This window comes from Salvelinus sp. IW2-2015, linkage group LG25 (genome assembly GCF_002910315.2).
Source record: "Salvelinus sp. IW2-2015 linkage group LG25, ASM291031v2, whole genome shotgun sequence".
Lineage (NCBI taxonomy): Eukaryota > Metazoa > Chordata > Actinopteri > Salmoniformes > Salmonidae > Salvelinus > Salvelinus sp. IW2-2015.
Window position 1 is genome coordinate 25,011,070 of NC_036865.1, and position 10,405 is coordinate 25,021,474.

Genomic DNA, 10,405 nt, shown 5'->3' on the forward strand with positions numbered 1-10,405 from the left:
TATCTGTCAACATCAACACATGATGTATAATCCGTATATGATTCACTGCCCGCGATAGCAAAATATATTCTATTGTGCCCACATGAAAAAATGCCCAGGCCCTTCACTAGAAGAGTATATGTTGCTAAGTCAACGGCCATAATAAAAAAATAGTTTTCCATACTGTGGTGCTCTGTTCAGCAGATGAAGACACTGAAACCTGAGGTGACAGAGTACGAGACAGTACAATGGAAGGATAGGAGGAGAAGGGATTAGAAAGCGCTCCCCAGTCATCCCTTTACCTTTTGACCTCCCAGCTCTTTCCAGTTGCAAGACCATACAGGACAGGAGGCACAAGAGCAAAACCACACAGCGTTGAAAACACACACAACATTTCTGTCTCCTCACACTCCGTGTTGCGTGCAAAGACCCACTAACCCTCTCCCCCACCCTAGTCCACTCTCCACCCACCCATCCATCTACCACCCCCCACCCCTAATCCACTCTCCCACCCCTCTCCACACATCCCACCCCTCTCCCACTCTCCACACACCCACCCCTCCACACACCCCCCATCTTTCCACCCCTTACCCCACCTCCCACCCCTCTCCACCACAACCCACCCTTCTCCACATACCCACCCGCCTCGTCCACCCCGCACCCCTCTCCACCCTCCACCCTCTCCCACACCACCCTCTACACCCCTCTCCTACACCCCTTCCACCTCACCCCTCTCACCACCCACCCGTCTCCCCCACTCTCCTTCTCCATCAGACCAGCCCTCTCCACACACCCACCGCGCCTCCACCCCCAACACCCACCCCCACGCCGTATCCACCGTTCTCATCCCTCTCCCCCCACCCTCCACCTCCACTCCACCACACCAAACCGTCTCCACCCCTCTCCACCCCCCCCCACCCTCATCACACAGCCACCCGTCTCCACCCCTTTCTTCTCCACAGACCCACCCTCTCCCACACCCACCGCGCCTCCAAACCCCCACCCCCCCCCCGTCTCCACCCTCCACCCCTCTCCACCCCCCACCCCTCATCCACGATCACCACCCGCCTCCACCCCACCCCCACGTCTCCACCTCACCCTCTCCAACCCCCCACCATCTCCACCCCCCTCTACTCATTCCGCATTACAACAGATGTGCTGACATCCTTCGAGGTGTTGATAGATACACCATATCTCTGCTGAGAAAGGGGTTTGTCTTCCGCAGGTGAACCACACCCAGGGTACTTCACTCTGAGAAGAGCAGTCGGACACATGACATGTTTCCACACTCGTCCCCGATGGCGGTTGGGTTTGGCAGGCAGGCAGTATCAAAGGGGGCGTCTCTCTTCCAGATTAAAATAAAGGTGCTGACAGGTGGTGTTCAAGGGGAAGGAGGGGAACAAACACACGTAATGAAAGGTGATTAGAAGGAGAGAGGGCAGAGCCAGGGATGGGGTGGAGTGGTCTCTACGTGTGTACATGGGGGGGCTGGGAATTCTCTACGCTGGACATTATCAGACCTAAAAATGACAGGCAGACAGACATGACTCATGTATACAATAGGGTTCTCTGTGTGTATGTGTGTGTGCGTGTGTGTGTTTGCTTATGTGAAACCTTTGCTAGATGTTGTGTAACGTCAGTGCTCCTCTGTTGTCGCAGTCACTAGGGTTAGTTACAGTATGATAGCTATTAGCTAGCATATTCTATCACCACACATACACACACACACACACAGCCATTTCAATGCAATAATAATAACTCTCACATATAGCCAAAACAGTACAGAAATTCCAAATGATTAAAATGTTTTTTTTCTGCTGCAGAAATATCTACGGGCCAGAGTAATGTAAAAGCCATCCTCTCCAAATGGTTTATAATACATGTGTTTACTACAGTATGTCTCTGTTTTGGTAAATACACACTATGTTGGCTTTCCTATTGATTGGGGCCAAAAGTGCCCCTCTTAAAACCATTGACATTCACTACAATCCCTGAGGTCTCCACAACACAAACAAACAACGCTAATTCAACGTTCAGATGACACAAAAGAAGCATTCAATTCAATCRCTACAAACAGCTTCCTTGTCAAGCAACTGCTAGTACATGGGCTATTTGGCAGCCTAGCAACCAGTTGCAGTCTGTGGGAGGAAGAGGGAGAGAGTGGGGCAGAGAGAGGGGAGTGGAGGAGGACATGGGGAGAGGGGAGTGGAGGGCTGGAGTGTTTAAGAGCGTTACTTTAGCTATTACAGGATGTCAGGAAATGTGCGTTAGTTGGAAGTGATCAGGGCTCTCCTAAAAGCCGCTCTTTTCAGGAGGTTTGGGGTTAGAAAGCATAATTGTCCTGCATAATCCCTGGCTAGCACCATTTTCTCTCTCCCTCTATCCCTTCAGCTGGAAAACAAGGGATTTCTCTCTCGCTCTCTCTCTGTGTGTCTCTCTCTGTGTCTCTCTCTAGCTCTCTCTCTCTGTTAATGCTTTTCTTTCCCTCCATCTTTACATCTTTCATATCCTCTCTCCATTCTCTATCTCTCTCTCTCTTGCCATTTTTCTCACTCTCTCTCCCTCCATTTTCCTTCCTTTCTCGCTCTCTGAATATCTGTTGTTGTGACTAATAGCTCGGTGGGTTGTCAGATATTGAGAGGTCCCAATGCAGTTTTACCTCCTGTCTCACAGGTGATTGACTCAAATGAATCAGTGTTCCTTCCTTCCTGTGTTTGTCCTGTTTTCATATCAGGAAAGCGACAGAGCGAAATTTAAAGGAGAGAGTTAGAGTTAGCCACACATGCACGCACACAAACACACACACACAGAGGGGTCAGCTGTGTGCTACGTAAGGGTGTGTTTGGGGGGAGTACTCTGCCCCTGTGCCTTCTCTTTGAAGTGAAGCACAGGCTGAGAGGGGAATTACTAGAAGCCCTCTATTGGTCTGGTGACGGCAGGCTGCCAGACTGTTAGCTCAACACACAACAGAACACAGCTACCTAACTGCTACTTTTCTTTACACAGAAAGGAGATTTCAATCAGCACACTGTTGAAGGAATGCAGTGGTTGTCTTCTGATTTTGAGCTGGATAAATGTACCAATTATTAGATTCATTCTGGTACGTTTTCTTGTTGCTAATTCCTCAAGACGCACTTTACAATTGATGTGTTGTATTATTAGTCTTTTAACCTCCGCAGTTCGACATGATCCTTCAGTCTGATCTCTGGAAGACCTGTAATGAGATGTATCATTTATAGAAATAACAAATAATACGAAATAATACATTTGTACAAACAGCCTGTGACTGATGGGTGTTTATCCTTTGTCTTAACAGTTTTGTTTTTCAATCATGAGGCATAGAGTGACGGCGTCCGATTAGCAGAGAGAAGAACTACTCGTTTTCTCTAGCAGATGCTTTGTGTCACAGTAATTAGGCCCAACTATCACCGCTCTCCTCAGTGGCTCTACTCAGAGTAAACACTGTGGCTTTGATAGACCACTTTCAGTCCACTATGCCTGCGCTGAGGTCAGGGGTTGGCGGCCATCTTGGTGGTCTGCTCTGGTGTGTTCTGGGAAATGTTTGTCTGGAGAAGATGAGACTGTGCTTGAAGAGGAGCTCCAGATGTCATGTCAGGCTACAGATACTGTAACAACCCAGTGAAGGCCCCTCCCGCTGCTGGCCCCTGCCACACATAGACCATAGAGATAGATAGAGGACTTTAGTGCTCAGACACACTCACACAAGATCAATGGGTCTACAGATGGTCATATAATCAATAAACTATCTGTTGATAAGCAACTGCTTTCTAGRGTYAGGGTTARAATAAGGGTTAAGRTTAGGGTTAGAACTAAGGTTAGGGTTAGAATAAGGGTTAAGGTTAGGGTTAGAACTAGAGTTAGGGTTAGAATAAGGGTTAAGGTTAGGGTTAGAACTAGRGTYAGGGTTARAATAAGGGTTAAGRTTAGGGTTAGAACTAGGGTCAGGGTTTGTAGATAGTTAATTTAAATGTTGCTGATAGTCTGTAGAGCATCTATACAAATAAAGTGTTACAGATAAATGTTTATCCCAGGTATGTAACCTTCCTTCACACTAACACAAGATAAATGTTTACCCCAGATATTAGTCCAGGTTTTACCCCAGGTATTACCCCAGGTATTAGTCCAGGTATTACCCCAGGTATTAGTTCAGGTATTAGTCCAGGTTTTAGTTCAGCGTATTAGTCCAGGTATTAGTCCAGGTATAACCCCAGGTATAGTCCAGGTTACCAGTATTACCCCAGGTAGTATTTACCCCAGGTATTAGTCCAGGTATTAGTCCCCAGGTATTAGTCAGGTATTAGTCAGGTTTTAAGTCAGTAGTAGTCCAGGTATTAGTCCAGGTTTACCCCAGGTATTAGTCCAGGTATTAAGTCCTGTTTTACCCAGGTATCTTAGTCCAGGTTTTAACCCAGTATTAGTCCAGGTATTACCCCAGGTATAGTCCAGGTTTACCCCAGGTATTAGTCCAGGTATTACCCCAGGTATTAGTCCAGGTTTTAACCCAGGTATTAGTCCAGGTATTACCCCAGGTATTAGTCCAGGTTTTACCCCAGGTATTAGTCCAGGTATTAGTCCTTGTATTAGTCCAGCTATTAGTCCAGGTATTACCCCAGGTATTAGTCCAGGTTTTAACCCAGATATTAGTCCAGGTATTACCCCAGGTATTAGTCCAGGTTTTACCCCAGGTATTAGTCCAGGTATTAGTCCTTGTATTAGTCCAGGTTTTACCCAAGGTATTACCCCATGTATTAGTCCAGGTATTAGTCCATGTATTAGTCCATCTATTAGTCCAGGTATTACCCCAGGTATTAGTCCAGCTATTAGTCCAGGTATTACCCCAGGTATTAATCCAGGTATTAGTCCAGGTATTTAACCTTCCTTCTACAATGTGGATGGACTCTGGCTTGGAGGATTTGTACCATGTTTAGTTGGTTACATGTACAGTGTGTGTTACTCATGAGAGGATCAGGGTCCAGGCTGTTATGTGTGTGTCTGTGTGGGTCTATGTGTGTTATGTGTGTTATGTGTGTCTGTATGGGTCTATGTGTGTTATGTGTGTGTCTGTATGGGTCTATGTGTGTTATGTGTGTGTCTGTGTGGGTCTATGTGTGTTATGTGTGTCTGTATGGGTCTATGTGTGTTATGTGTGTCTGTATGGGTCTATGTGTGTCTGTATGGGTCTATGTGTGTTATGTTTGTGTTTTATATTGGGTTTACATTATTGTGTTGTCAGGCCTAGTGGGGTTGTGAGATTGTGTGTCCAGAATATTGTTTCAGGGCCTACAGAGACCTACACAGTTGAACGGCTGCTCATTGAGTCGTTTCTCATGCGAATGTCACGGTCTCTCTCAGTCCTATTCTATCTGTCATTACATTAGTCTAACATCGTTATGTCTCTCTCATTGAGAATAACAGAATCAGACCTGTCTAATTTTGAAGCAAATTGTTTAGGAACATCTTCCTTTTCTTCTTTGTGTCTGTTGGTCGTGGTAGCGGCAGGCCAGACCAATCAGCAATCAGTAAGCTGTGCTCCAGGCATGCCAGGTATTAGAAATGAACGTCRTGTTGATCTACGTTGGTGAGAGGAGCTGTTGTGTTATTCTTGAAGTGATGAATGTGTTGGAGTCAGCAATGCGTCCCAAATGGCACCCTATTACCTAGATAGTGCACTACTTTTGCAGAAGCTCTATGGGACTCAGACAGTGGGTTTGACTGAGAGATCAGCTGCTTCAGCCACACCTGGGTCGTGTTCATTAGGGCACTCTATGGAAAACATTTTAAAACGTTTTGCAACAGAAAAGGAAGATAAACATTGCTTATTTTAAATCGATGTAGTCCCTCCCTGTTTAAGCCCATTTACTTTCATTTGGTGCCTAATGATCCATGTGACGTTGTTCAGTCATCGTACTGAACTAACCCCCTATTCCTGCTCTGCTCACTTTGCAACAGTCAGCTCTTATCTAGCCCAATCACTATCTGTAAAAGGAGACAATGCATTTTTCACATCCACGTGGCCAGTCCATATGACATATTTCAATCTCCCAATCAGATAAACTCATCTGACTGGAATTATTATCTTTCCCCCTTCTATAGATCCAGAGTCCTTCATCTCATCTAGAGGGGGTTCAAAACCAGGTTAAACCCTTTGTCTCAATCTCCTGTTCACAATTAAATGGGACAAGTGTCAAAACTCAGAATTTTCCCTCTGCATGAGTCTTTCTGCCTGTGTGGCATTGTTCTCTGGGTAGTAGCAGCATGTTAACGCTGTGGCTACCTGCTAATTGAAACGCTGTAATCAGTCTCTAATACAGAGAAAGAGAGAGCTTCTAATGGCTATGGCTGGCAGTATATATTCTGAGCAAACCTTCTGAGTCATCATTTGCACAGCTTAATGAATAGGTTAATAAAATAGAATACTTTAATTATAGTTTAGCGGGCCRGATTGTTAATGATGCCAGTGAGGCTCAATTTAATAATACAGACTCTGGTATCAATTATCTGCAAGGGAACTTGTTTAAATGATATTTTACAGCCTCTTGATAACATTACTGCTAGAAGCAATGTAATGATAGACAGACAAAGGCCATGTACCAATTATCATAAACTATTAGCTTGTGTCTAAAGGGTTTTATGTTAATCTTTTAGCTTAAATACCCTGCAATTAACCGATCAGGAGGAGCTGCCTTCCAGCTAGGCTGCAAATTGCAGTGCCTAGATAAAAAAACAGTGAGATGAAACCCCTGAAAGCGAACAAGGGGAGCTATCATACCCAAGTGTATGGGAATGTGTGTGGTGTGTGTGTTTGAGAGAGAGAGAGGAGAGAGTGTGAGCGTCTGTGTGATCAAGGATGTATACCAATTCCATTATCTCTCATGGGCTTTGAGATGTCTCTTTCAGACCCCTCTCCCTTTGTCTAAYGCTAAACTACCCCTCTATAGGGAGCATGAAATGAATAGCTCTCCCCAGCTACCACAGTCAGCGGCTGCATCTGACAGAGCGCATCGTTTACATATCAGGCGAGCAGTGGCTTGATATGCATATTCAGCCTGTTGAAAAGGTACTCTGTTTCCTTTTAAGCTAAACACAATCGTATCCAGTGTGTGAGCATCTTGAAAACTGTGTGCTGCCTTTGGTAGTACATCCCACAGAGGAGAGGAGGCCCCCAGGATATGTCCCAAGTGGCCTCCTATCCCCTATATAGTGCACTACTTTTGACCAGAGCCCTATGGATCATATGTGCACTGAGTTTACAAAACATTAGGAACACCTTCTCTTTCCATGACATAGACTGACCAGGTGAAAGCTATGATCCCTTATTGATGTCACTTGTTAAATCCACTTCAATCAGTGTAGATGAAGGGGAGGAGACAGGTTAAAGAAGGATTTTTAAGCTTCGAGACARTTGAGACATGGATTGTGTRYGTGTGCCATTCAGAGAGTGAATGGGCAAGACAAAATATTTAAGTGCCTTCGAACGGGGTTTGGTAGTAGGTGCCCAGGCGCACCGGTTTGAGTGTTTCAAGAACTGCAACGCTGCTGGGTTTTTCACGCTCAACAGTTTCCCGTGTTTATCAAGAATGGTCCAACACCCAAAGTACATCCAGCCAACTTGACAGAACTGTGGGAAGCATTGGAGTCAACATGGGCCAGCATCCATGTGAAACGCTCTCGACACCTTGTAGAGTCCATGCCCTGACGAATTGAAGCTGTTCTGGGGGCGAAAGGGGGTGCAACTCAATATTAGGAAGGTGTTCCTAATGTTTTGTACACTCAGTGTACATGGGGAATAGGATGCCATTTGAGACACATCCACAGTGTGGATAAATAAACAATGTTTAAAGACCTAATTGACAAGCTGGGTTTGGGCGTCTCTTTTTGTTCCCGACGCATACCAGCTGATACTGTTTATACTTAGTACTGAGGRACAATGGGAAGATTGATATCATTTGAAGTACCATGGCATAACTGCTTTTTTCCTGTTTACTGAGGTACAATGGGAGGATTTGTTGTTAAAGTTCCATGGCATGCCAGTAGTATCTCAAACCATAATTGTTTGTAAGAAAATGTCATAGTATGTAAGAAGTATTTCCTGCAGTATCAACTTTATTCACTTGTAATTATTATACATCGTCTTTTAATATATCATGTTTTCATGTAATAGCAAACTTAACATGGTTTGTGTTAAAATACCTTTCTTGGGCTTGTATATGTATTGGATAAATCATTTAACACTGTTGATCATACTGATGTAGTGTAAGATAAATTACAGCAGTAGTTTGTTGCAGTAGTATGTATAAGTGTAGTACAACATTTTTCAGAGTGCTTTATATGCAGACGTATTTCAGGATCATCAAACTCAGTTCTGCTTCATAATAACCCACTGGGCACAAACTGGTTGAATCTATGTTGTAGTCTCAATGTCATTTCAACAAAACCATTCAATGTGGTGATGACGTTGAATCAACGTGGAAAACTGATCAGATTTGCAGAAAGTAATCAACGTAATTGCAATTGTTTGTCTTAATCAATCTTTTTTTTAAACTTAAATCAATGACATGGTTCAAATGTTTGTTGATTTGATGTTTAATTCACGTTAATTGACAACTCAATCAAATGTAAATCAAAACTAAGTGTTGAACTGGCATCTGTCTCTATGGGGTCGGGGGAATCATAGGTCTATTTTAACAATGAAAAGGCTTTGTCCAATTAAATTAAAATATCTATGTGACATTGATACACACAMGGATATTCCATGACATTTGAAATTCTTAATTTAATTAACTAACACACTTTTGAATGTTGTTTTAATGACATGCACCCTATAAAAATGATTGTGTCAGCCAATAAAAGTGTGCACTAGAGTCAGAGGTTCCATGTGTAGCAATGTGAAGTGGGGGATCTCCAATCAAAGCAAAATGAAATCCAATTACAGAATGAAGTTAGCTAAATGAGAAGGAGTACGCTACAACGAGCAACCGACAGGTAGGCTGCTGTTTCATCTGATTGGAGTTGTTGTAGACGAGGACAAGGACCACAGCAAAATAGGCTCAACTAGCTTAGCTAGCTAGCTGGCTAACATAGCTGTCTATCTTAGCTAGCTTCTTTACATCAATTTGATGCAGTAAAGACAGGTACTGCCAGATGGGATGATAGATAACATATGATAGATAACCARTTTGTCTAACTAGCACGAGTCAGTGGCTACTTTTTTTCTCTGAGAGAGGAGAGAGAGAGAGGGGCAAGGGGACATATGCATTTGTTGAGCAGATCGTTGCACTTGGCTCCTGATCCATGCCATTGAATATAAATAGGCGTGGCCAGGCATTTCAATGCTAGCTCTGACTCTAGGAGGGCAGTGACTATTTAACATGGACCAGATTATAAGGATGGGCATCTGAAATACATTTCAGTACTTGAATATATCATGACATTTGGGGGATAGTCCAGTAGGTCGAAATACATGTGTTTTTGTACATTTGTTTAAACTTGAACACTTGCTTGCTGCTCAGCCTGCAACTCGGGAGAGACTGTACCCACAGCAGCAGGGCTGGGGAAGACTGTACCCACAGGTAGCGGCTGGGGAGGACTGTACCCACAGCAGCAGGGCTGGGGAGAGACTGTACCACAGCAGCAGGGCTGGGGAGAGACTGTACCCACAGCAGCAGGGCTGGGGAGAGACTGTCCACAGCAGCAGGGCTGGGGAGAGACTGTACCCACAGCAGCAGGGCTTGGGGAGAGACTGTACCCACAGCAGCAGGGCTGGGGAGAGACTGTACCCACAGTAGGCACGGGCTGGGGAGAGACTGTCCCACAGCACAGGGCTGGGAGAGACTGTACCCACAGAGCAGGGCTGGGAGAGACTGTACCCACAGTAGCAGGGCTGGGGAGAGACTGTACCCACAGCAGCAGGGCTGGAGAGACTGTACCCACAGCAGCAGGGCTGGGAGAGACGTACCCAAGCACAGGGCTGGGGAGAGACTGTACCCAAGAGCAGAGGCTGGGGAGAGACTGTACCCAAGCAACAGGGCTGGGAGAGACTGTACCCACAGTAGCAGGGCTGGGGAGAGACTGTACCCACAGTAGCAGGGCTGGGAGAGACTGTACCACACACTGCAGCAGGGCTGGGGAGAGACTGTACCACACGAGCAGGGCTGGGGAGAGACTGTACCCACAGCAGCAAGGCTGGGGAGAGACTGTACCCACAGCGTAGGGCTGGGGAGAGGACTGTACCCACAGCAGCAGGGCTGGGGGAGACAGGGGCCACAGCACAGGGCTGGGGAGAGACAGGGGCCACGCAGCAGGACTGGGGGAGAGACAGGGCCACAGCAGCAGGGCTGGGGAGAGACGGGGCACAGCAGCAGGGCTGGGGAGAGACAAGGGCCAGTGTCTTTGGCACAGGAGGGAT